We start from the raw sequence: 25,978 nt of genomic DNA on the forward strand, positions 1-25,978 counted from the left end.
AGCTGGCAGTAGAAAACGGTGAAAAGCACATAAAATACACCGTTCAGAGAGCCGCTGAGGCAGTGGGGACAAGAGAGGCCGCGAGAGCTTCCGAGGGTGAAGAGCCGAGAAGCTGGGCTGGGCCTCCGCAGCTGCGTCCACCTCTGCCACGTATCTGTCGACTTGGGGAACGAGTGGAACCCGGGCTCCGCGCACACGACTGCCGCCAGAGGCCAGGGCAGCTCGCACGCTCCGGCGGGCCGGACACCCAGAGGCAAACGCAGCGTCTTCACGGCTGCACGTCACTCACGACAAAAAGCGACGGTGCCCACACGTGCTCCCACGTGGATGGAAGCCTAAGTGAGATGCTGGACACAGAAGAGCACGGGATGCGGGATTCCGATCACATGAAATGTGCACAACAGGCACATCTGTGGGTCAGAGAGCTCAGTGGTCGGCTGCCGAGGGCTGGGGAGGAAGACGGACGCAGCAACTACCAGCGGGTGTGCGGCTGGCGGCGCTGGGCGGACTGGGAGCTGATGTTTAACTTCTTGTAATTTTAAACAAGGCTACATCAAAGAACTATTAGACTTATTTATTTTCCACGGCAGTTACCGTTCCTTTAGGATTTATTGGTACTTCTTTTTCTCATTTGACTTTCTAGAGACTTATTTCCAGATACCAACCGGTAACTTATTCGTTAAATACGCTCCAAGTTACATAAAATGATATATTCCTTTTTTTCACTTTAGCTAGTGTAAGTTTCTGCCATTTGCACCTCAACATTTCTTCAATAATAAAATTCACCTCAGAATTTAGTGAGCACCTCCTGCATGCCGGGCACTGTTCCGATACCATGAATCCCTACCTCAGTGTGTGTGCAAAGACAGAGATGTGCACCAGGACGCCCTGGTGAGTGTGTAACAACTGGCTCTGTGCGGAGTCAGTGGGGGCAGCCCCGCTCTGTGGTGTGTGCTGATTTCTGTGGTATAAATACTCCCACCCTGTTTGGTTTCAAGCTACCAATATGGCGTCAACCAGCTACCACCGACTCTGTAGCGCTCTCTCTCTCTCTCTCTCTCTCTCTCTCACACACACACACATTTTTTCTGCCCACATGGAGTTTACATTCTATTAGGCGAGACAGACAACAATGAAATCATAAATAACTAAATTATACGGTATATTGTCAAGTGGTGTTATTTTAAAAATTACTAAGTTCAGCAGGGTCGGAGGGACAGGAAGTGGGCGCGCAGGGGAATGCAGGCTGCAGCGTGAAATAAAGCGGTCAAGATGAGCTACACTGAGAAATATGCACGCGTGTACATTAGAACATGGAGATTCAAAAACATCCTTTTTTTTTTTAATTTACAAGAAAATCACACAGTATGTATCCTTTGGGGCTTAGCCATTCTTTACAAAGTATGCTGTGAAAAGCACCCACGCTGTGTCCTGGAGCTTCACAGTCACTGCTGGAGAGCACGTCATCATATGAATGTACCCCAGTTCTCTCTCCGTTCCAGTCTGGGACTAGTACAAATCACTTGTTTCTTGGTACACGCGTGCACGCATCTCTGCTGTGTGTCCACCTGGAACGGAACCACGAGGCCAGTGTGCATGTTCCACTGTAGTAAGTGCCACCAAACTACTGTCCAAAGTGGACGTACAAAACGATACTCCCATCAGTTGTGTCTGAGAGTTCCCACTGCTCCTTACCCTTCAAAAACGAAAGAAATAAGCCTAACTTTCAAAGCGTGGTGTAACTTCAGCGCGGAGCTGTAATCTGACCGTACATCCCAGTGCGCTACACCCTATGGCGTACAAAAGCTATAATGAAGTCTAACACTGCTTTTAGTAATAGCATCACTGAAACCAAGATGAAACAGAGAAACCACGTTCAAACACGTTCAGAGGTCTCGTTAGTGACAACACTGGCACTGTTATTCTGAAATGACACGCAAGTTTCACAGACATGAATGATGAAGCAATGACACAAACGTGTTAGTGTTAAGAACCAAGATTTTAAGCAAAAGAGAAATGACATACAAACATAAAATCAAAGAAGTAAACCATTTTAACCTTATAATTTTTTTACTTTAGATTTTATTTATTTGAGAGCGAGAGAGAGAGAGAGCACGAGCAGGGGGAGCAGCAGAGGGTGAGGGAGAAGCAGACTCCCCGCTGAGCAGGGAGCCCGACGCAGGGCAGATCCCAGGACCCTGGGACCATGACCCCAAGCAGAAGGCAGGTGCCCAACTGACTGAGCCACCCAGGCGCCCCACTGTAATCTTAAATTTAAGTTGGAAGTATCGAGATAAACTCATGACTTTTTTTCTTTCTGAAAAATACACACTTCCTATCTCTATACCCTAAAAAAGCCCAGAAGAAATAAGATTCCAGCATTACCTATCACAGTATCCAGATTCTAGTCCCTGAACACCATTTCCCACTAAAACGTGACAAGGAATCAAGGCTCCTTAGAGAGATGGCTGGTTTCAGGTCTGCGGCAATAAGGGTACAAACTGAGTCTGAAACTATTTTATAGTGCCCATAAACAAGAAAACTATAAAAACATTACTGGAGCCATTTCCAAAGGACACAGAAGATATCTTTTTTTTTTTATGTTACGTTAGTCACCATACAGTACGTCATTAGTTTTTGATCTAGTGGCAATGATTCATTGTCTGCATATGACACAGAAGATACCTCTGAAGGGCAATCTGACCATCAGAAAGAATGCAGTAAATTAACATCTACGTATGTGTGTACACATACACATATATAGGTCATCTTAACATCTATGCATTTATGAGACTAAAAATAATTTTCACTTGTAGAGAACAAACTCATTCTGAAGCTAGTAAATACAAGAATTATCCATTTATCCCACCTTTTCTGCACGGGCTCCAGCAAACAAATACAGAAGGCAGAATCAGATCGTCACCGTGTCTGCAATTCTGATACAAAGTACCCAGGCAGCCACCATCAACACCCACAAAAGCCACAAGGTGGAAGGATCACACCACCATCTGAACAAATGATTAATGTCACCGTCCCTAAGAGGTGAAGCCAACAGCAAGTATTCTTACCCCCAGAGTTGAAGCTCATTCTAGCTGGACTTCTAGCAACCAGTTTTAAACTTTATGAATTAAATGACATCACATAATACAATCAGCCAAATTCAGAATGTGGGAGATTCTATAGGATAAATGACAGTTTCTTCCAGAGCATCAACAACAGCTGTTATTTAAAAATAAAACGGAAAGGGTGCAAGGCAGGAGTGGGAAATGTTAGAGATATGCCAACTGACAGGTCAAAGACTTTTTTAAAAAATGGGGAAATTTGAAAATTAAACATTACCGAGTTTTATTAGAGAAAAGATTTTATTACTTTTTTCTTTCCTTCTTTCTTCCTTTCTTTTTTTAATTTAAGTAGGCTCCACACCTAGTGTGGAGCCCATCACAGGGCCCAAACCCACAACCCTGAGATTAAGAGCTAAGCTGAGATCAAGAGTTGGACACACAACCGACTTAGCCACCCAGGTGCCCTGAGAGAAAAGATTTTAAATTACTTTTAACTATGTGAGGCATGGTAAAGGTATTATGGTTATATATTTTATCTGTTAGGGACATACAATGAACTTTCATGGGTGAAACTTTATACAATGTCTGGGATTAGCTCTAAAATACTCCAGCGAAACAGGGGCACCTGGGTGGCTCAGTCAGTTAAGTGTCTGCCTTTGGCTCCGGTCATGGTCTCAGGGTCCTGGGATCGAGTCCCTCATTGGGCTCCTTGCTCATCACAGAGCCTGCTCTCCCTCTGCCTGCCACTCCCCCTTCAAGCACGCACGCACACACTCTCTCTGACAAATAAATAAAATCCTTAAAAAAAAAAAAAGAAAAGAAAAAAAAGAAAAATATCTTAAGGCCCCTAATCTTTCAGGTTTATCCTCAGGCTGAATTAAATAAAGAGCCAAACATTATTCTTAATTATCCTGGTATATTTTAATTCTTAAACATTTGAAAAAAATGCTAGAACTTTGTTATTAATGGTAGTACTTGGGGAACAACACTATCTTATATAATGATTATATTATGTTTGACTCTCTGCATATAGACAGGTATGTTTTAGATGGCATGTTCTGACACACATAGTATACCTCAAACTGGGCAATAAATCATATTGAAAGGAGTCAATCTGGGGTGCCTGGGTGGCTCAGTCAGTTCAACGTCTGCCTTCAGCTCAGGTCATGATCCCAGGGTCCTGGGATCCAGCCCCACATGGGGCTCTCTGCTCTGTGGGGAGCCTGCTTCTCCCTCTCCCTCTGCCTGCCACTCCCCCCTACTTGTGTTCTCTCTCTCAAATAAATAAATATTTTAAAAAATAAAAAAAAATTTTAAAAGTAATAAAATACCCCAGGAAACAAAAGTCTGGGAGAGAAGAAATAGGACAAACAAGGGCAGAAGGTTGAAAAAGGGTTCATTATCCAATTTTTCCAAAATTTCCACAAAAAGTCTTTTAAAAGAACTGAGGGAACACCTACCACACACATTTATTTTTCTAACACCCAACTGAGTTAAAGATGAAGCAGCACTGTAAATACAACGTTGTCACACACACCCTAAGCCCGTAATCAGAAGTCAGTATGTTTAACGTGTAGAGCCAAGAGAGTTTTAAAGGAAAGTGTGGGGGCAGAACAACTTCAGCAGTATACAGATGTTTTCTGCATGTCTGCCAGGCAAGCCATCCACAACTGAGAGAACCAAAATGGAGATAGCAGCAACATTTCCCACCCGTGCAATGCTCCAGGAAACTGCTCTATTACACACATTATAGCACAGGCTACTCTGGGAAAAAATGTTCACACGAATGTCTTGAGAAGGGATCCAGAATCAAGATTACAATTCACCAAAGGTGCAGCTCCCCTGGTGCAGAGGTGAGCAGGTAGGTCTCATCATAACTTATCCTGACGGATTCTCAGTATAAACAATATGGAGACTCAGATGTATCCATGACTCTCTGGCTGCAGGGACCCCTGACTGGACAGGTCCTCCCATAAGGAAGTTACCTCCCTGCTCGTACAGGGTTATCTCATCCTGGGCGGACTACGAGGGATTCAGGGATCTGAAGCCAAGATCCAGTTCTAAACGGGCTTCTGAAGCCCTATCTCAGATTCACTCTGTTATTTGAAACCAACAAAAGGGAAGTACTTTTTTTTAATGTGCTGACAATCTATGTAATCTTAATTCTCAGTATGTCTTTATCCTTTCAGAGTAGGTCAAACCTTTCTCAATTCAAATCTTTTTTTAACTAATACAATCAACAGTGGCCAAACCAGAAGACGCAACGGGCATTTTACTTTTTATAAATCTAAAACCCCTGAGGAGGTCAACAGAAGAACAACACGTACAGATGAAGCAACATTTATAGCTAAATGCACAGAGCATCACAAAGTCTACAAGTGGCTAACAGGTAAGACTGGGGAGCGGGTCGGGAGCCGTGCTGGAAAAGACACCCCAACCAAGACAAAAGGAGCAACCGGCTGGCAATCCATTTCACCTGGGACACAAACTGTGGGCACCTTCCTGCCTCCGCTTGTCCCACTGAGGGACCTTAATTGACCTGAGAAGAAGATCAGATCCTGACCTACCTCAAGGACAGTCTGTCTGTTCCTAATTCCCAAACTGAAACTCCTTATAAGGCCTCTGCACACCTCCAAGAGCAAATGTAAAAAAGCAACTCAAAACTTACCAGTCCCACAGTCATGCCCTTTAGTGTACCACATTTGAAAAGTAGGCAAAATTATAAGCTGAAACACTATACAACATTTTCAACTTAAGCCCCATAAAAGGTTGAAATCTAAAAAATTACCTGTACCTGCAGCCTTCAATCCATTAAGATAGAAGGTATTCTAGAGAACATTTTTTTAACTTCCTAGAAAGATATTATTTTAGGAAAAAAACCTTTTTCAGTTAATTAAATAAAACCATTATAATACTGACTACTGCTCTTCTGGGATGCAGTCTTTCCATGCATCTTATAGATAATAAGAGTGGTCACTAAAAGCAGGAAAACTAAACATCATAAACAGATGGAAAGATAATTAACAGCAACAACTGAACACATTCAAAATCTGATCCTAAGGGGAAACAGTGGATCTCCTATAATACAAGAGTTACTTAAAACATGTGTGTGTACATACATACATGTACATATATACACACAATACATGCATATGCACATATACATATATGTATACATATACACATATATGTATGTTTAATTTGAATACACACATGTATACACAGATATACATATATGTATGTATAATTTGAATATTTTTTAAAAAATCTACGTTACTTCCCATTGAATGACTGGGGAGAGAAGGACCAAGGAACTGGAAAAATATGTTAAAAGTATTTAAATTTCCTTCTTATAATCATGATTGCATGCTTTTATATTTACTTCCCAGGGAAACTATAATTTAGTTCTGCTATGGTTTTAAGTATTTCTATACCTCACTGTGCTAAAAATAAAGCTTTGAATGACTCTGTCTACATAAAGTGCATTTAAATTATTTATGAGAGAAAGTACGTTTGTTTTTTGCTCTAAGTACATATAAAGTCTGGACAGAATCACAGGTGGCTTAAGGCATACTCCTTTCATTGGCACCCTGAATGACCCCCTAAGAACCACCTCTGAGTATAGGAATTTCCTAACGCATATTTCCCAAGCTTTCTATGGAAATCAAATACCGTCTTTAAGTAAATAACAGAAATGTGAATTAATCTAACAAGAGTAAGAGAACACAAAAATCACAGCATCAATACCTGCAGGGTTTAATGTAAAACAGAACTACATATTCCTAGGCCTGAAACTTACACAGAACATTGCCAGCTGCTTGCACATGACCTCAAAGCTACAATCCATACCTCATACAACGAGATCTTTCTATACAGTAGAAAACTACACTGTGTACACTCTCATTCTCTCTCTTTTTTTTTAGAGATTTTATTTATTTATTTGACAGAGAGAGAGACAGCCCCCGAGAGAGGGAACACAGGCAGGGGGAGTGGGAGAGGAAGAAGCAGGCTCCCAGCGGAGGAGCCTGATGTGGGGCTCGATCCCAGGACCCCGGGATCACGCCCTGAGCGGAAGGCAGACGCTTAACAACTGAGCCACACAGGCGCCCCTACACTCTCATTCTTAACAACCTCCCACTCAGCTGAGCCCAGGCTCAGGCTCACAGCTCCGGGAGAAGACAGCACGCTCTCTCCCTTGTGTGCACCTATCGCAGCCCCATCCCCACCCCCTTACACAAGGTCACAGGCTGCAGACAGAAGGCACCAGTCACCAAGCCCACAAACTGCAGCAAAGGAAACAAGTCTGCGGCCCCATGGGGGCTGATTCGTGGCAGTAGCCACAATAGGTCCTAATATGAAATCAGCCATCAGGATCACTGTGTAAATGCCATGCAAACACCCGGCCAGGCTTTTTATCCTCCCCTCCTGATGAAATCCACTCATCAACTAGCTCCACCTTTTTTTTTTTTTTTTTTTGCATAAAAAGGTATACACTGCCATCTTTCCCTTTCACATCTTCTTACTTAAATAAAAGTAAGGTGGGGGGAAAAGGTAGGGGGTGAGGGCAAACAGAAAGGAGGATATATTTTCTTCAACTGTCCGAACGATCTTTCAGATGTCTACGCCATAACAGAAAATGACCTTCGTTGCCTAATAAGTATATTCTAATCTTTCATAAATCTAAATATTTAAGATTAAAAGTCAAATTCAAGAGGACCAATAGTTATTAATTTTAAAAATCTTATATACTCACTAATGCAGAATTTTTCATTCAAGAAATTTATATCAGGATTTATGAGAAAATGAAGTGCACACAAGAGTGATTAAAGTTTTCCCAGGTAAAGAAAGTTCAGCTTGAGGGCTGACCAAGTCTCATCTGCCCTAGGTCCACCAAAAGATGATAAATGTAGGATCAACAGTTTCCACAAAGATGCAACAGGCAGGCCTCCAACAACACTGCAGGTCCAGAACAAAATTATCATTTCCAGGTGCCCATATCCTTCCCCATTAAGTTTCAAGTACTAGTCTAGCCATGGGGCCCAGAAATCACCGTCAGTCCCTCATTCTCGAGTAGGTCCTAACTTATGTCACACACCCAAACACCATTACTCTACTGGGCTTTCTATTTCAAAGCAGCCATCGCTAGTAGGTAAAAACGACGAGGTACGTACACACTCATTTTATGGTATGTCGTTTCATAAAAGATTTATATCATAAAAAATTATTTTGATTAATACTCACAGTTCTAGCATTAACTATTAATGATAATCTCAATTTCACAAATTAACAAAGGTATTTTTTAAAGGCATAGACTTAGGTACTAAAATTTATATCAAAAACTAGGAGAAAAGCCAGAAACAATTCCCAATCTCCAACCAATCATCTGAAAGATCAGAGGAAAAAAGGAACAGTACCTCTGTACGGGGCCTGGGTCACTGCAGGAGCTCAGCTACGTGCAGAATGAGTGACTAGATCCTCGCACGTTTCCTCCTATTCATGTTCACGTGTTACCAGGCCCAGCTATCCTTGCGGCTCAGAGACACTAACACTGCACCAACAGGGTGGGCAAGAGACCGGAACAAACAGGCTTTTCCTGGAGTTGGGATTAACTGTTATGTTCATGACAAACCGGACAGCATTTGCTAAGGCAGGCAAGAAATGCTACTTTCCATTAAATACGATGCAGAATAAACCAATTACCCTAAGCCAGTTTAATAACAAAATAACTAAAATGAAAGTCTGCCCAAAATACAGGTTCCCCTCTGTCAAAATGGAAACCAACCTGAGATTTTCTAGATCGTAAAATCGGTAGCTAAATCAACATTAAAACGAGTAGGGGCACCTGGGTGGCTCAGTCGTTATGCGTCTGCCTTCAGCCCAGGGCTTGATCTGAGGGTCCTGGGATCGAGCGCCGCATTGGGCTCCCTGCTCCACTGGGGACCTGCTTCTTCCTCTCCCACGCCCCCCTGCTTGTGTTCCCTCTCTCATTGGCTGTCTCTCTCTGTGTCAAATAAATAAATAAAATCTTTAAAAAAAAAATTAAAACAAGTAAATTTCTTTCACAATATTTTCCAGGAAATTTAGAAATAGAGCATACGAACTGCTTTCCATTAAAAAGCATTGACTTAGGGACATCCACTTCAGACGTGCAGGAGTAACTGGTACGGAAAACGATGCCCCCCACCCCCACCCCGCCATGGTAAACAAATAGAAAAACGGTAAAAATCCATGAAACTATTTTTTTCAGATCTGGAGACAGTGAGCGGCACAGGCCTGTGAGCCCCACCGTCCCCTCTCTGTTCAGCTGGGAACCACCGTGGCGCAGGGCACAGGAAGGGAATCCAAGCACGGCGCAGCAGCCTCAGGGAGTTAAGATGAGAAAACTTCCAAGTTTTGGGAAGCTGAGTGGCTCAAATTTGCAAGGTAGAGTATCAGAGATGGAAAAGTTGTAGAAAATGAGTTTCAGAAATCTGCACAAAGATGAGAAGATAATGACAGTATGTTTAGCATGCTGAAAGAAAAAAACCATCAACCTAGAATTCTACACATCCAGCAAAAGTTTCTTTCAAAAATAAAACTGTTTATCAAGAAAGGAACGGATAAACAAGATATGACAGACTCATACAACGTAACACAACTCTGTGATTAAAAGGACAAGGGGGAGCCTGGGTGGCCCAGTTGGTTGAGCATCCAACTCTTAGTTTCGGCTCAGGTTGTGATCCCAGGGTCATGGGATCGAACCCCACACGGCCTCATACTGAGTGTGGAGCCTGCTTAAGGTTCTCTCTCTCCGGGGCCCCTGAGTGGCTCAGTCGGTTAAGCGTCTGTCTTCAGCTCAGGTCATGATCCCAGGGTCCTGGGATCGAGTCCTGAGTTGGGCTCCCTGCTCAGCAGGGAGCCTTCTCTCTCTGCCTCTGCTGCTCCCCCTGCCTGTGCACTCCCTCTCCTCTCTCTCTGTCAAATGGATAAATAAAATCTTTAAAAAAAAAAAAATTCTCTCTCTCCCTCTGCCCTCCCCCCAAAAATAATAATTTAAAAAGGAATGAATTACAGATACACTAACAACATGGATAAGCTCAGCAACACTATGCTAAAACAAGCCTCGTACACCATGTACACGGTATGATTCTGTTGACAGGAAACCCCTGGGCAGGCAGAACTGAACTGAGGGGGCGAACGCAGCAGTTGTCAGGGGTCAGGGTGAGAATGGCAGCAGGGGTTGCGGCAGGGACTGTGAATACTAAGGACACGAAGGAACCTTTGGGGGAAATGATAATGGTCTATGTCTCAATAAGTGTTTGGGTTGCAAAGGTGGATGCGTTTGCCACAGTTCAGTGAATGTATACTTGAGTTATGTGCAGCTGGTATAGAAATTTTACACTGAAAGAAAAATACGCTAAACAAACAATGAACTCTATCTAGTAAACAATATGCACGCTGAAACACATAGGGTGAGGTATACTGATATCCGCACTTTGAAATACAGCCTAAAAAATAAAATGGATTACTATATGGAGAAATGGATAATTGGTTATTTACGTGAGAAAGCAAGAATAATAACACATGATAGGTAAAATCCAGGGGGTGGAGAAGTCTATGGATGTTAACCATAAATTTTTACAACTTTGCCATTTGTTTGAAAATTACCATAATGAAACGTTGGGTACAAAAATAAAGATGAAGCTAGATTTCAGAGGAAAAGAATAAGACAAAAGGGAGAGTGAGCCTTCCGTAATGGTTACATGAAGACAATGGAGCAATTTCTTCCATAGATCATTATAAAAATCAGACAAAATCACTAAAACCAACCATCTGAAGGAACTGGAAAATGACCAAAGGCAGGCAAGCACTTGAGAAGAAGTTACTGTCAGAACTGTCCCTGCATCTGGTACAAACCAGGGAGTGTTTGTCACTTTCCTGCCTGGCAATACTGTGAGCCCCAACTCTGGGAGGGCAGGACTGCAGCCCTACCGTACCACCTTAATGCGCAGCACACTGGCTATAAATTTAAGGGGGAAATTTTGGAAACAAGAGGGCTGCAAAATGCTGAGCTCCAAGGCTGAATATAAATACACTGCCCAAATCCCTGGCAGACAGTGAAATGCGCATAGGCAGGACAACCCAGGAAGCCCAGAAGCACACACCAGAGGTGAAGGCTCTCCCCTGAACAATGGAGTTACCCCAGGACATCTGCCAGTTTGCTGCTCCTCTGACTAAACGTGCTTCCCAACCCAGGGCGAGCTCTACTGGCAGAAAGCAAAAGTCTTACTGGCGTGAGGTCTCAGAAGAAAGAAATGGGGGCTGGAGGACCAACTGATATGTAAAGGAGGGATGCTGGAAGCAGGGGAACCCCAAGATAAACCCCCAAATCTGAGAATACATTCTACTCCAACCTTTGACTAACCATCGAAGTAGAAAGGTGCATGTGAGACTGCGAAAGAAAGAGAAGAGAAGGGAAGAAAAATGCATCAACTGGAAGCCAATGAAACTGATCGGAGACTCGTCGGCTCCTACGAACACAACAAGATGTTTGCATCTGGAGCAGAGCTGCACAAGCACGTGCACACACACAGGAAGCGCTGGGAAGCAGTAATAGCTGGCAGCAAAGGAGCACACCTCCCACTCAGATCCCGGCCTCTAAATTCCATCTCCCACCAAAAGGAACCAGGGAATCTTGGAGAAATAGCTGATTGCACCACAGGGGCAGAGAAACTACAGGAAATGCTGGGAGTATCTTACTGTGCCAAAAGGAAGGTCGTGCTCAGAAAAGAATGGGGACGTGTCAAAACAACACAGGAGATGATTTGGAAAACCAAATCAGGGGGCATTCCAGCATCAAAATGAATGAGAGTTAAGGACTATAAGCCCCTGAATCAAACAAGCATCCGTGAAGTACTACTGGGTGAACAACTGAGTGAGTCAACAAAGGAGGGGAAACTCTCCTTAAGGGAGAATGCCAGCTGACAGGTGAGAAGAACAGCGTCCCCACTGCACGACTACCTAGTAATAACTAGTTCAAGCAAGAATCATCCGTGGGGGCGCCAAAAGATCAGTTTAAAGGCTCAAAAGGTCACAGAGCCTCAAATATTTCCCTACAGATTTCCTCATTCATTACAAAGGATAAACGCTAATTTTAGAGAGCAGACACTAGGCAGATGCCGCCCTAACTTGATCACCTGAGATCAGTAATTCTCAAATTTTAGAATACATCAAAATCATTTTTCGGGCTTGTTAAAAACATAGACTCAAGCCCTAAGTTTCTGACTTAGCAGGTCAGGAGTAGGGTCCAAGAATCTGCAGCCCCACAAATTCCTAGATGTTAACCTCACCAATAACAGAACAAGCCGGCATCATGTGCCATCCTGAGACGAATAATGGATATGAGAAATGATATGATGCCCTGAGAAAGGCACAGCACCACTTCTCTGATAGCCTGGCCCCCAAAATGCGTAATCTGAGTTTAATCATGAGAAAACATCACAGGAACCCAAACGGAAGAAAGACCTACAAAACAATTAGAACAGTCTCCATGATGGAGAAAGGCTGAGAAACATATCCAGACTAAAAAGACCATAGAAACATCAATAAATACCACATGTAATTCTAGACTGGGTCCTGTATGGGGGAAAACTACTGTAATTAACAGAGCAACTGTGAATATGGACTGTAAACTACAGAGTGGCCCATGTTAAATTTGCCAATTTGATAACTATACTGATTATTTTGGGCTATGTAAAAAGTCCTTGTTCTTTTTTTTTTAAGATTTTATTTATTTATTTGACAGAGAGAGCGAGAGAGAGAACACAAGCAGGGGGAGTGTGAGGGGAGAAGCAGGCTCCCAGCAGAGCAGAGAGCCCGATGCAGGGCTCGATCCCTAGACCCTGGGATCATCACCTGAGCCGAAGGCAGACGCTTAATGGCTGAGCCACCCAGGCGCCCCAAAAGTCCTTGTTCTTGGTAAATACTTCCTGAAGTATCTAAGAGTAAAGGGCATGAAGTATGCAACTTACTCTCTTCCAGTGTGTGAAAATAAATGTGCCACGTGTACTTCTATATCCAGAGGTGGGGGGAGGGGGCCATGCAGGCAAATGTCACAAAATGTTAACAACTGGTCAATCTAGGTGAAGGGTATTTGGAAGTTGCCTATACTACTTACAACTTTTCCAGAAAAACACACAAGGCTTCATTTTAAAACAAAACAAACAACAACAACAACAAAAACAAGGAGTAGCAAATTAGAAAGGGTGGTAGAAGGGTGTTCAGAGGCTGCCCGCCACACAGCCTCATATTGAGGAAAATAGCAGAAGCGGGGCCACCACACACTGAAAATGACAGGTGTTCGTACTGAGGATCCTGAGTCATCCAGAAAAACCCCAAAGGAGTTTAATATCTTTTAGTACATTTTGTTTAAGATGACCCGTTAAGTACCCTTTTGAACCACAAGAGAAAACAAACACGGTTAAACACTTTTCAAACTTCATGCTCCACATCCGTTTTTCTTCTATTCTACAAATACAACTTCTCAGTGGAACAGCGAGTCACACTGTAAGCTGTTCGCAGACATCCCCCCACGTGGGCGGGCTGTCCAGCGGCACACACCACTCACACTGGGACCCACACAGCGCCCCTGCGGCGGCACGGTGACAACTGCAGCAGGACAGCCACCTGGCGGACAGCAGCTGGAAAGGTCGCCAGTTGTAAGAAGCATCCCAGCAGGGGCCAAACCCTCAAAACCAGTCAGCGCACAGATTCCCACAGCAAAACACAGGGACAGTCAGACGAGAACAAACGCAAGGCAGAACAGCCTACTCCTTCTGTTCCAAACACGACGGTCACGGAGGCCGTTAGTGCATATTGACTACGTGATGACCATTCAGAGGACAAGGTTACCAGAGACAGTGAAGCCAGCCCCCAGCCCCCAGAGCGGCGCACGGGATAAGCAAACATAAAGCAGCTCAGGAAGGGCCTCTTACACTGCATCTTACTGTATCGGATTCCATTATAACCACACACGGCAATATCCTCTGATCGCAAAATAACGAAGACCTCATCATTTAAATGAATGGCCTTCTTATTGTCTATAGTCAGATTTTGATTTTTAAATGAAAAGTAAATACACAACTTTCCACTCTAATCCCCCTCCCTGCCCACTGTTGTGGCTTTGCTAAGAAGGGTTTATTAGGAAAAAATGCTGAACAACTGCTCTGCAGGGCATCGCAAAGCACCACATACTAATAACAAGCGACCCTCTTACATACTGTGAAGAGACCTGACTCGCAACTACAATGAAGCCTTAGGTTTGGTGAAGCTAACTTGTATTATTTTCTGTGTACATTCTTAGGTCTAGCGGTTTGAAATATAATCATACCCTACAATTACAGCTGATTAAAGACAGAGCTGAAGACTGTATAATTAAGTTTGTCATGAATCAAAGAAAACATTTATTAATTTTTAAAGCTAGTAAAACTATTTTTCTCCACAGCTACAAGAGCCTGAACAACATGGAAGGAATCTTAAAATAATTTAACTGATAAAACATCTTTTATTTATGCTAATTACGTGACATCCATACTACATAACCATGTTATACAAAAACAAACCACATTATAAAGCCTTCAGGTCGTGAATAAGAATGTAAAAATCAACCAAAGACTCCAAGATCCTCTGTTTTCACAAAGTGTCTGTGCTACAATCTATTTCATTTAAACTTTCAGGATACCTAATCCAGAAAAATTAAATTTAATCCACTGGAAAGAAAAAGGGAGCTCAAGCGTGGGTATAAATGTGTGTGCCTGTGTGTGTGTGTAATACCTACGTGTGTATATACATAAGTCATCCACCTTTTTTTGGGTTTGGCTTATTGAGGTAAAATTTACATACAGTAAAACACTGTTCGCTGGGTTCTGACTGACACAGTCAGTGTATGACCACCATCACAGGGCAGACATGGCCTACTTCCATCACCCACGAAGCACCCTCACGCCCTCCTGTACTCAGTCCTCTCCTCCCCTAGCCTCAGCCCCCGGCAACCACTGATCCAATCTGTTCCCATAGTTTTGCCTTTATCCAAATGTTATCAGGGGGGAACCACAGTTGTACAGAGCTCTGTGTTTGCCCGTAACAGAACGCTCTGGACGCGCTCCTGTTTTGCTGAGGATGTCAGCAGTCAGTACCTCTGTGTTGCTGTACAAGGACTGCCCCACCGCACAGGTGCACCGCAACCTGTTCACGCATTTCCCACCTGACGGACCTCCGAGTTGTTCTCCATCTTCGGTAAATAGGAATAAAGCTGCTATAAGCAATCATATGCAGGCCTTTGTGTAGAGATAAATTTGCATGTCTCTTGGGTAAAGGCCTCCATGTAGGACTGCTGGATCGTATGAGAAGTATATATTCAAGTTTATAAGAAACTGCCACACTACTTTTTCAAAGTGGTTATAACCCTTTGCATCCCCACCAGCAAAGCACGTTGTAGTTCTAGCTGTCCCACAGCCCTGCACCTGGGCACTGTCCCCTTCTGCTGCCTTGTTTTGTGGGAATGGGAGGCATTCTCACAGGACTGCAGCGCTACCCACTGCGGCTGTCACGGGCACTTCCCTAATGAGGGATGATGGGGAGAGTCTTTTTGTGTGCATGTTGTTATCTACAGGAAATGGATGAAGTATCTACTCAAAGCTTCTCACCATTTTTCCAGTTGAATTTTTTGCTGAGACACCTATCCTTTTAATAGACAGTTTATCAAAGAAGAAATGATGGAAAGTTTGTCTATTTTGTTAAAGCACTTAGAATTCATGAGCAGGAGACACAAATCTAACATGTTTCCTTGCCATCGCCACTCCCAACGCCCCACTTGCCCCTCCCCCTGGCAGATAGCAACGATATGCCAAAGCAGGTAGAAAGAAAGAAACATCCTCTCTCCCCCTTAGTCAGAGTGTAAGAATCACAGGAAAAGCTGCCTGCCTACTATTAGGGTCAGAAACAGACCTATTTTCCCATTTTTACAAGTATGGGATGAATCCATAATCTTTCTTCAGTATGAGCAGAAACACCAATGACGGGGAACCACGTGCAATGGTTGGCAACACTAGTGACAACGCATCCCGACGTGGCGGAAGCACGGCTGGCACGTGACAATACTGAGGGTCTGCAGACCGCTCGGTGGGCGGCAGCCCTCCCCCTCTCTATCACAGGCAGAGCCCGCACACAGGAGCACCACGTGCACTTCAGAGCAAGGGCTAAGCTTTCATGTCGAGGAACAGGAGAGCCTGCCACCACCACGTGGAGCCTCGGGCTGACTGGTATCTGGCTCCGGGCTCTCCTCTGCAGCGTGGGGGCAGTAATCACTACCTTGTTATTATAAACACTACACACAACTCAAAACACACGATGAATGACACACATAAACGGCAGGTATCACAATTCTGACGACTTCCCTCACGTAGAATTCCTGAATCACAAACGTAACTACTATTGGCAAGATAAAGGGTGTCCTGCGCAAAGCCTGGAGCATAAAGCAGAAGCTTCAGGAAGCAGGTAACATTTGGACACGGCGGACCCACTGAACTAAACACAGGCTCCTGACCGTCCATGAGAATAGCCAGGCACCCACATAAAAGGTGCAGCACATTTACGTAAAAGGTGCCCTGGAGTTGGCAGTCCTGAAAGGCACTTACGGACTTTATTTCCTATAATCCTGCCTCAGCATTTCAAACTGCGCAATGCTTCTTTTCAAAAGAAGCCAATCCACTCACTCTTGGTTCTGCACCAACTCGTTCCCGAGTTCGCGACGGGCCTCCCTAACTGAGCCACGGAGACAGGGCTGCGCTTGCCCGCCTCTGCGACACCGCGGCCTCCCTGCACACCATCCTGTGCATCCAGCTAGACACAGAGCAGCCTCTGAAACGTCCTGTGGTCGCTCATCCTGCTCCCGCCTGACGACCGCAGCGGGGGGCTGCACTGGTCACGCCTGCACGATGACTGGCTGGGCCGCCTCAGTGACGGGATAGTCCATAAAGATTTTGCCATGAACGAATACATGGAATCAACAGTTTAAGATGATCTCTTGGATTTAAGTGTCTTGATATATCCTATGCGCAGGTTTTAAGAAAATATTAAAATTTATGACGGGGGCCCCTGGCTGGCTCAGTCAGTAGAGTGTACGACTCCTGACCTCGGGGTTGTAAGTTTGAGCCCCACACTGGGTGTACAGATTACTTAAAAGATAAAATCTTTCAAAAAATAAAAAATTTATGACAGATGTTTAACGATCTGAATGTCACATTTTCCATGGAAATCTATTTAAAGGTCTTAAAGGAAGAGTCAGTAACTAAGTTAACATGTACCACCTAGCGAGGCGCCACAATACAGGCTTTGTAGGTTAACAAAAAGTAACCGATCTCGTCCCGCTCTGCTTTTTCTCACCTTCTCCACCTGGAATGCCTTTCCCCAACTACCGCGAGCCCCACTCACCATGCCCGGACCTGCTCCCTCAGGAGGACACCGTCCCCCTCCCTCTGATCTCCCCATCACTGTCTTCCCCATCAGGATTCTCTACCCGGTCTCGCCTGCTCCTGCAGGATCTGCCCTACGCACCTCAACCCTGCTACCATGGGAGAGTAACCTGTCCAGCATGCAAGAAAACAGATGTCCCTGGGGGTGAAGACAGAAGGAATACACATGAGCAGATGGCAAATTTTATTAAGAGTCCTTACTGTCAGGGAGAGTGAGAACTCTTAAGAATATCAAGCAAACAGAAAAAAAAAAAAAAGTGGCAACTGTTAAGCTCAAGAAAACAGGAAAACAAAAAGTGGAACTAAAAGGGAATATAATCATGCTACATTCACCAGCTCAATAGTGAGCAACATTAACAAAGTCAAAACAGTTCGCCAAATTATGGTTCTAAACAAAAATTGTGCTACAACTATGTGGGGGAAGATGGGAGTTCAAAATGTAACTTTTTCTAAAAGTGACGCATCGATGGCCCTGCCTCTACATAGATATTGCTGGGAACCGTGGACAGAAATGCTACAAGAAACAGATAAGCAGGATTCCAGGCAGCTCTGGGAGGCGGATGGTGGAGGCAGGACAGGAGCCCGCTGGGTTCTGCATGAACCATTCAACACTGTTTTACTTTTGAACACATGCACCTACCACCCTCTGATAGAAGTGAAATTTCTAAGTAAGAAAAAGAAACAGATTCTCTAACAGAAGCACTTCCAGCAGGACATAAGCGTTTTCCTACAACTTTTCAACCACACTACCCCCTTCCCCCTTCAACAGTGTCTCTCCACCCTCAGGACGCAGGGCAGCTGAGGACAGCGTGCATGGCCTGAGACCTGGCGTCAGCCTGCCGGCTCCGTACTCTTGAGAAAGCTACTGTAAGCTCTGAACCTGACCTTTCCCCGCCCGTGACATGAAGACACCACCACGGACCTCAGGGACCCGGCTGCGTTGCTCAGCACCCAGACGGTGAGTAAGTGTGAGGATGACCGTACACCCTGGACCTAAGTCACCCAGATGCAATCTCACTACCCTCTCCCCCTTCACACCACCGTCCAGACGGGCTTTCATTCTGACCACGCCCCCACACTGCGCCGAGCACTTGCCAGAGTGTCCTCCAAGTCGCCAAACCCGAAGGCCAAACCTCAGTCCTCATCATGACCTTTCCTGACACTTCAGAGAGTTGATCACATCCTCCTCCTGGACACTTCTTCCCTTCTTCCCATGGTGCCAGTGCTTGTGGTCTTCTTCACACCTGCTCTGTGCCAAACACTGCTCATGTTCGTCCTTGAGCACTCGATGGCAGAGTGACCCGAGGCTCAGGCTTGCTTGTCTTCTCTGTGCTCACTCCCTCGGTGACCACAGACCGTCACTGCGTTTTCATGGCCACTTCCAGCTCAGACTTCTCTTCCAAGCTCCAAATGCCTATTTACAACTGCCTACATGACATCTCTACTTGGATCCCTAACAGAATCACAAACTTAAAATGCCTACAGTGAGCTCCCCATCTGGCCCTCTAAACCAAGTTCCACCCACAGCCTTCCCCCCATCTAGTTGCCCAGGCCAAGAGCCTTCTAGTCAACTCAACTCCTCCCTTTGTCCTCACACCCCTTATCCAATCTGTCAGCAAATCCTACTGCTTCTACCTTTGAAATACATCCAAGGCCCAACTGCTTCTCACCACCTCCAGTTTTCCTGCTCCAATCCCAGCCTCCGCTGCTGCTCACCTGGTTCCCTGAACAGCGTGCCGATAACCTCCTGGTTGTCCTCTACTCTCCCCCACCCTCCAACCCCCACCACCAGTGTCTATTCCCAACATACTAGCCTTTCAAACCTCAGCCGAATCTCAGGGCTCAACACTGAGGGAGGGACAGCTGCCATCCGGAGCCGACAGCCAGCACCGCCTTACCCTAGCAACTCTTTGTTTCGACAAACAGCCCCAGAACCTCACAGTTCAATCTATGTCAATTGTTCTTAGCTGCCCTGACGCTAAATAACCTATCTTTATTCATCAAATGGGGGGGTTTCAGATGGGTCTCCGGGCAACCTTCCTTTCTGTCTACTGCCTCCCCACACCCCATTAACCCTGAAAATAATCTCCATACATATCCCAGCAATTCAACTCCTCCAAAACGTTACTTTGCTTTCCTAGAATTCTGATTGTAAAACACCTCCATCCCAAGTTCTGCCTTAAGAATGCAACACCCCAAAACAAATCAAGAACCAAGAACCTGATCCATCCTGCAGGGGCTCAAGTGGACCAGGGCCCTCAGGTACATCAAGGGCCCCGGATCTCACAGGAACACCATTAAGTCGATGCTGTACAAAGCCAGGCTTACTCGTGTGGCCTCACCAGTTGTCCAGAATTGGGGGAAACAATTATAGAAACACTGGTTATAAGGTTATTTTCCTGGGTTTACATATTTTCAAACAGGGGTGGAGGGGAGGGGAGCGCCAAACTAGAAGCAGCAGATTATATCCCGGTGCTCAAAGTTCCAGTGAGCCAAGAACGGGGCTCTCAGTTCCCTGTCAGGCCTTCGTTCCGCTGCACATCACATTAAGAAGAAAAATTTTGTGTAATTTCTGCTAAATATGAAACTGTCTTGGGCTCTACCATGACGAACGATTTTTAATAGCTAATGCTGATGAAAAGTTATACTTGATATTCTCCCTCTTGTTTGGATCCACTAAGAAAAGAGAACTTATTTTGTGGCAAGCATTAAACACTACTTCATCCAGCCTTTAGTGAAAACTACCCATGGGTCAAGCAGAAAACATGCAGAAACGAAATAACAAAATCTTTGCCCTTAAAGATGCGGAAACAGACTTGTACCCAATAAATGTAGCCCACTGTTACAGGAAGAAACATCGAAATGTGCAGGGAGGCTGGGGAGGAGACAAGGGATGTAAACAGCTGGGCATGGCCTTCTCCAAAAGACAGCAGAGTCACACCTGGCACAGCACACAGAACAGGTGCCTCTCATAGCCAAGAAAGGGTAGAAGGAATCAGAGAAAAGGAGCAAGACTTCCAGGCCTTACTTGGAAACTGAAACTTCGTGACACAATTTTCCTTCCCTTCCCTAATACCTAATCCTGGCAGAAACAAAAGTGGGTTTGGGGGAGAAAAGAGAACAAAGGAGGAAAGTGAACTGACCCCCAGAAGGAAATGGAAAAACAATCCAGGGTCCTGCCCCTTGGACACCTAAGACAAACACAATGCCAAAGTCAAATTCAACGTAATTATAAATGATTCTGAATTCTGAATCCATGAAGTCTAAGTTTATGGGGCTTTTACACCAAAGCAATGTATTGCGAAAATCTTACCAATGCTAATACCACAAGACAGATTGATGAATCTTCTATCAACGATCTGTCCTCGATTTACCACTAGGCCTACCAGAAAGAGCAGTCTTTGGAAATAAGACAAACTGGAATAGAATCTCAATTCTATAACCTCCCAACTGTGGAGTGCAGCACAAGTGCCAAGGTTACAAATGAACAAATCACAAATAACCCAATCTCTGGGGCTTAGTTTTCCTCTCATTAAAGTGGGGGAACTGCCACCAAATAGCAATTGCTAACATTTGTGAATGCTGAGCACATTTCACATTTCTTATGGCATCTTCACCACAACCCTGGGAGAGCACCCTTTGTCAGAGGAAAGGGCTAGGTTTAAGTAGTCAGTGAAGAGTTCGCATGGAGAGAAAACTAGGTTTCGGTAGTTAGTGAAGTTAGTAAGTAAGCAGCCAAGCCAACATCTGAATCCAGAGCCCATAAGAATAAAACACAAGTAAAAAGCACAGGCTCCAAAGCCAGACTGAGTCTGAATCCCAGCTTTGCTTTTTACTAACTTAGTAACCTTTAACCTCTGTTTCAGTTATGCAAATGTGAAACAGGGGCAAAGGGTAGCCTCATTCAGGGGATTACTGCCAGAGACTCACCTAGGAGCTGGATGGCCCAGTGCTGACCCTGTTGGGCCACTCTTCTAGGGCACATGCTGCTACTGTCACAACTATCAGGGACAGGACTGTCATCCTGCCTGCCTCTCTCCACACATAAAAGGCACTAAACAACTAATATTTCTTCCCTCACCTACTCTGCAAAATCAACTAGCTTTTATTTGTTTCTAGTATATGTCAAAGAAACCTTAAGACAGATGAAAGAAAAATCAAAACAAAAGGAAAAACCAAAACACAAATGTAGCAAGAGAATTATACTCACAGTTCTGAAGGCCACGGTAACTCTGTGAAGAAATCAAACGTGGGTTTAAAGGAAATGCTCCCGGTTTCTCTTTCCTCTTTCCATAGTCCTCAGAGAACCTGACAAGGAGAGACAACATGCGCATTAAAACCCCCTTCCTTTCACTTCTTGAAGCTCTACTGAACTCACCCCTCAGCCAGTTCCATCACCTCCCACGCAAGCCTACTGGGCAACGCCTGGGATGAGGGGTGAGAAGAGGGCACCACGTCCCTGTCTTCAAACCTATTTCTACTTAAGAAACACACAGGAAGGAGCACCTGGGTGGCTCAGTCGTTAAGCGTGTGCCCTCGGCTCAGGGCGTGATCCCAGAGTCCTGGGATCGAGCCCCACATCAGGCTCCTATGCTGGGAGCCTGCTTTTTCCTCTCCCACTCCCCCTGCCTGTGTTTCCTCTCTCACTGGCTGTCTCTCTCTGTCAAATAAATAAATAAAATCTTAAAAAAAAAAAAAAAAAAGAAATACATGTGAAGCAACTGGAAAGTATTCAAACATATCAAAAATCATAAATTAACAGGGTGTGGTTGGCTAATAAGTGCACGATACAATGACAGAGTATAGACATCTGTTCCACTGCCTTCCATCAAAACTATACTACAGAGATATTTTTTAAAAATGTTCTAAACAGGGGTGCCAGGGTGGCTCAGTCTGTTAAGCATCTGCCTTCAGCTCAGGTCATGATCCCAGGGTCCTGGGATGGAGCCCCAGGTCAGGCTCCCTGCTCAACAGGGAGTCTGCTTCTCCCTCTCCCTCTGCCCCTCCCCGTTTGTGCTCTCTGCTCTCTCCCGTGTGCACACACTCACTCCCTCAAATAAGTAAATAAATAAAATCTTTTTAAAAAATGTTTGAAACAGCACAGGGAGAACTGAAAGGAGAAAAAAGCCAAGATTTTTGAAGTACTGAGGAAATCTTCTAACATGGAAGATTGAGACCCAAACAAAAAAGTAAAAAGAAGAAACCTGGAGGAGACAGAAACTATAACAGACTGAAGTAGAGTAAAGGAGGCAGCAGGCCCAAGAAAGCCAGGTCCTAATTCAGCAGTGGAACACACGGGAACCACTTCCACTTGCACAGCAGTGTCCTAGAAGACCAGAAGTGGCAGCAGCAGTGTAGACAGAACGGGGGTAAAGAAGGCATAGCCTCAAATACAGAGGAGCCGGGGAAGGCCATGGAAGCTGAAACCAGAACCTCAACGCCAGGCACAACGTGACGCCCCCTCACTCTGAAAGAAGATGGGAAGGGGCATTCCCCGGAAAAGTAGAGGCGTCTATGGACTGAAGTCACCCTGCCCAGCTGCACTGAACAGAGCTGGACTTAATGACCGTATATACAGTGAACAGTGAATTCTCCAGCTCTCCTACAACAGACCACACACGCACACCGCTGGCTTCCAGATTCTGAAGTCAGAATTGTGCCGGAAAGAGACTGGAGAATATTTCTGGGGAATCTGATCAGCTCCAAAAGACAGATCTAAAGATACTAACCCTGGGGACCCTCAACACATGGCCCACCCAGAATACCCTGATGTAAAAGTCAAAGGGCCCCACCACGTCAGACAGGAAAAGGAAGGAAACAACCTAAAAGAAACAGAGACTATACAAACTATCAATAATATAGAGGTAAGACAACACTGCAATCAATAAAGAAAAACAGGATGTTCTCCTAGAAAAATAGAAAAAGAGCCCTTGGAAATCTAAAGAACCTTTCTGAAATCAGAAATAATAAACTAAAGAAAAGGTTAAGTCAAACTGAAGTCACCTCTCTGAACAGAGAATAAAAAGACCCCCCCCCAAAAAAAAGGCAGAAAAGGAGGAGCAAAGGAAGGAAGAAGAAGAAGAAGAAAAAGGTATTAAGATAATTACAACCTTTGCCCAGGACAGCCAAGTTCCGGATAATAAGACTTCCAGAAAAACAAAATAAGGAAAAGCAAGAGAGAAAACCTCAGCACAGTAATGCCAAAGAGTATTCCCAGAACTGAAAACTCCCAGTTACCAGAATGAAGGGACCCGCTGAATATGCAGCACAGTGGATGAAAACCGACCACACAAGGTACACCATCACGATATTTCAAAAGACTTGGACAAATTGTAAAACACCTACAAGCTTCTAAAGATGGGAGGGGGGTAAAAGTTTAGTACGAAGGAAAAATGAGAATAGCTTCTGAATTCTAAAACAGTAACATGAAAACAAGAAGGCAATGGAGCAATCTTTGAATTTATGAACAAAAATGAATTCCAATACAGAACTCTATACCCAGCGAAACCATCAATCAAGTTTCAATCATGCATGGTCCCAAAAGGTTTGCCTCCTAAGCATCCTATGTCAGAAAGCCCCTGGAGAAAGTCTTCCACCAAAACACGAGCATCAACAAAAAATGAGCAAGGCATGAGCTTCCATTAGAAGGGATAAGGGAATCCCCAGGACGACGATGAAGGGAGATTCCAGAATGGTGGCTGTGCACCAGGAGAGAGGGAAACAAGTCCAAGCCAGAGCAGTGTTGCTCAAGAGGAGGGCATGCTGAAGGCTGTCTTCAACTTGTCCAAAAACACTGTACTATCTTTTTAAAGTAATTAACGCCACCAAAAGGAAGAAGTCAGTAAAGAAAGACAAAGACAAGAGTTGCCACAAACATAAAATCCAACTCTGGACAAAAGCCAAACGATGAGAACAAAGGAACATCCAGGGACAACACAATAAAAGACCGAAGGAGCAAGCAGCTCAGAAAAGAAGAGAACGGAGATCTCCAGGAAACTGTAAGCCAGAAATCAAATGTGAAGAAGAGATGAGTCTGTATGACCATGAAGAAAAATTACTAAGAGGCTACTGGAAGGTATGGGGAAAATAGGTCTGGGGTAGAGGGGAAATAACAATAGGTATAAAAAGGGTTAAGAATGTGGGGGACTGAAGAAAGATGAGTACCCGTCATAATGCCCTGGGCACACCTCTATCACAGGACTTACCCACTGTACCATCATCACTGACTGACTTCTCTGTCTCCCTCCCTCGGCTGCAAAGACCTTTGGAGAGGATCATTTCTCATCCAGTTATCACCCTGCAGAGTCCAGTACAACGCCTGCTACAAGGGTATACACAAAAGCAAAGGTTTTTTTTTATTTTTTTTGCATTTATTTGGTTACTGAGTATCTACTACACATACCTGCTATCCTTCCGGAGAACTAAAATTCAAGGACATATGGGCCTTGCTTGCCTTTAAAGAGTTACAACTTTTTTTCACACCTGAGAAAACAAATATTTCTCCTATATCCTCATTCTCCCCAAAAGATGAAAAGTTCACCAGGGGCTTACAGAACTTTAATAGTCTGGCTATCACTAATGGATATGGAACCCAAGACCTGATGACACTTGCTTGACATTGTACGCATTGCGTAATATGAAAAGAGTGCCGGCTTGGGTATCAGGACACCTGCTTTCTAGTACTTTAGAATTACTCCTTTTGAAGAAGAGAAAATCCCAACATTCTACCTAAGAATCCCAGCGTTGGTCGTCTTAAGTACAGATCCCCAAATCCTTACACCGCCTTCAGCTTGAATGTATTTCAACCAGTTCCCACAATTACTACATTACTATTATCTTAGTCTCACTGCCAAAAACCCAGCTGCAGGCTAACTATGCAAGAATGAGACACTGTTGAAATGACTTAAAAAAAATTTCTTTTTACCCTTAGTGCATTAAGCTAAATCCTCCAATTAAATAAAACCAAGTAACACACACACACACACACACACACACACACTCACTCCTCCTCCTGAGAAAAGAAAGGAAAGGAGAGAGAAAGAAACAGCAAGTCCTTCTTCCACCTAAGCCAGAAGCAGAGCTGGGGGCTGGGTTGGGAAGAGGTAAACTTGGAGGCACAATGAATCAACGAGGTCTCCAGGGCTTTCGCCCCGAAAACCACAGGGCCACAGCAAGTTGCGCGCCAGCTGCGGGGAAGGAGCCCGCGCGGACCCGGGTGCGAAGCCCGCCCTTCCCTGAGGGCCAGTGAGTCCCCATATAGGGTCAGGGCTATTCCCCCGCCCCCCCCTCCAGGTCCCCAAGGATTTCCCTCTTCCTCCTCCTTCCTCTCTCCCCCCTTTTGTTTTTGAGGCAATTGGCCGGCTCCCAAGGAAGCCTGCTGGCCTCCCCAAGCCCCCGGCCTCCCTG

The 25,978-nt window shown here is 44.6% G+C and overlaps 2 protein-coding genes across 2 annotated transcripts in view; both read right to left on the reverse strand.

Moving 5' to 3' along the window:
- Positions 1-25,978, reverse strand: part of LOC123803122 (focal adhesion kinase 1-like) — a 285,650-nt gene that overhangs the window by 198,971 nt on the left and 60,701 nt on the right. The window lies entirely within an intron of this gene.
- Positions 1-25,978, reverse strand: part of LOC148108115 (uncharacterized) — an 83,037-nt gene that overhangs the window by 56,325 nt on the left and 734 nt on the right. The window contains exon 2 of the mRNA XM_087853816.1: positions 21,783-21,880. The gene's annotated coding sequence lies outside the window, so the exon portion shown is untranslated. The remainder of the gene's footprint in view (positions 1-21,782; positions 21,881-25,978) is intronic.

The sequence above is a fragment of the Ursus americanus genome, chromosome 22, assembly GCF_024610735.1.
Source record: "Ursus americanus isolate L20-20 chromosome 22, mUrsAme1.1.p, whole genome shotgun sequence".
NCBI classification, from domain to species: domain Eukaryota; kingdom Metazoa; phylum Chordata; class Mammalia; order Carnivora; family Ursidae; genus Ursus; species Ursus americanus.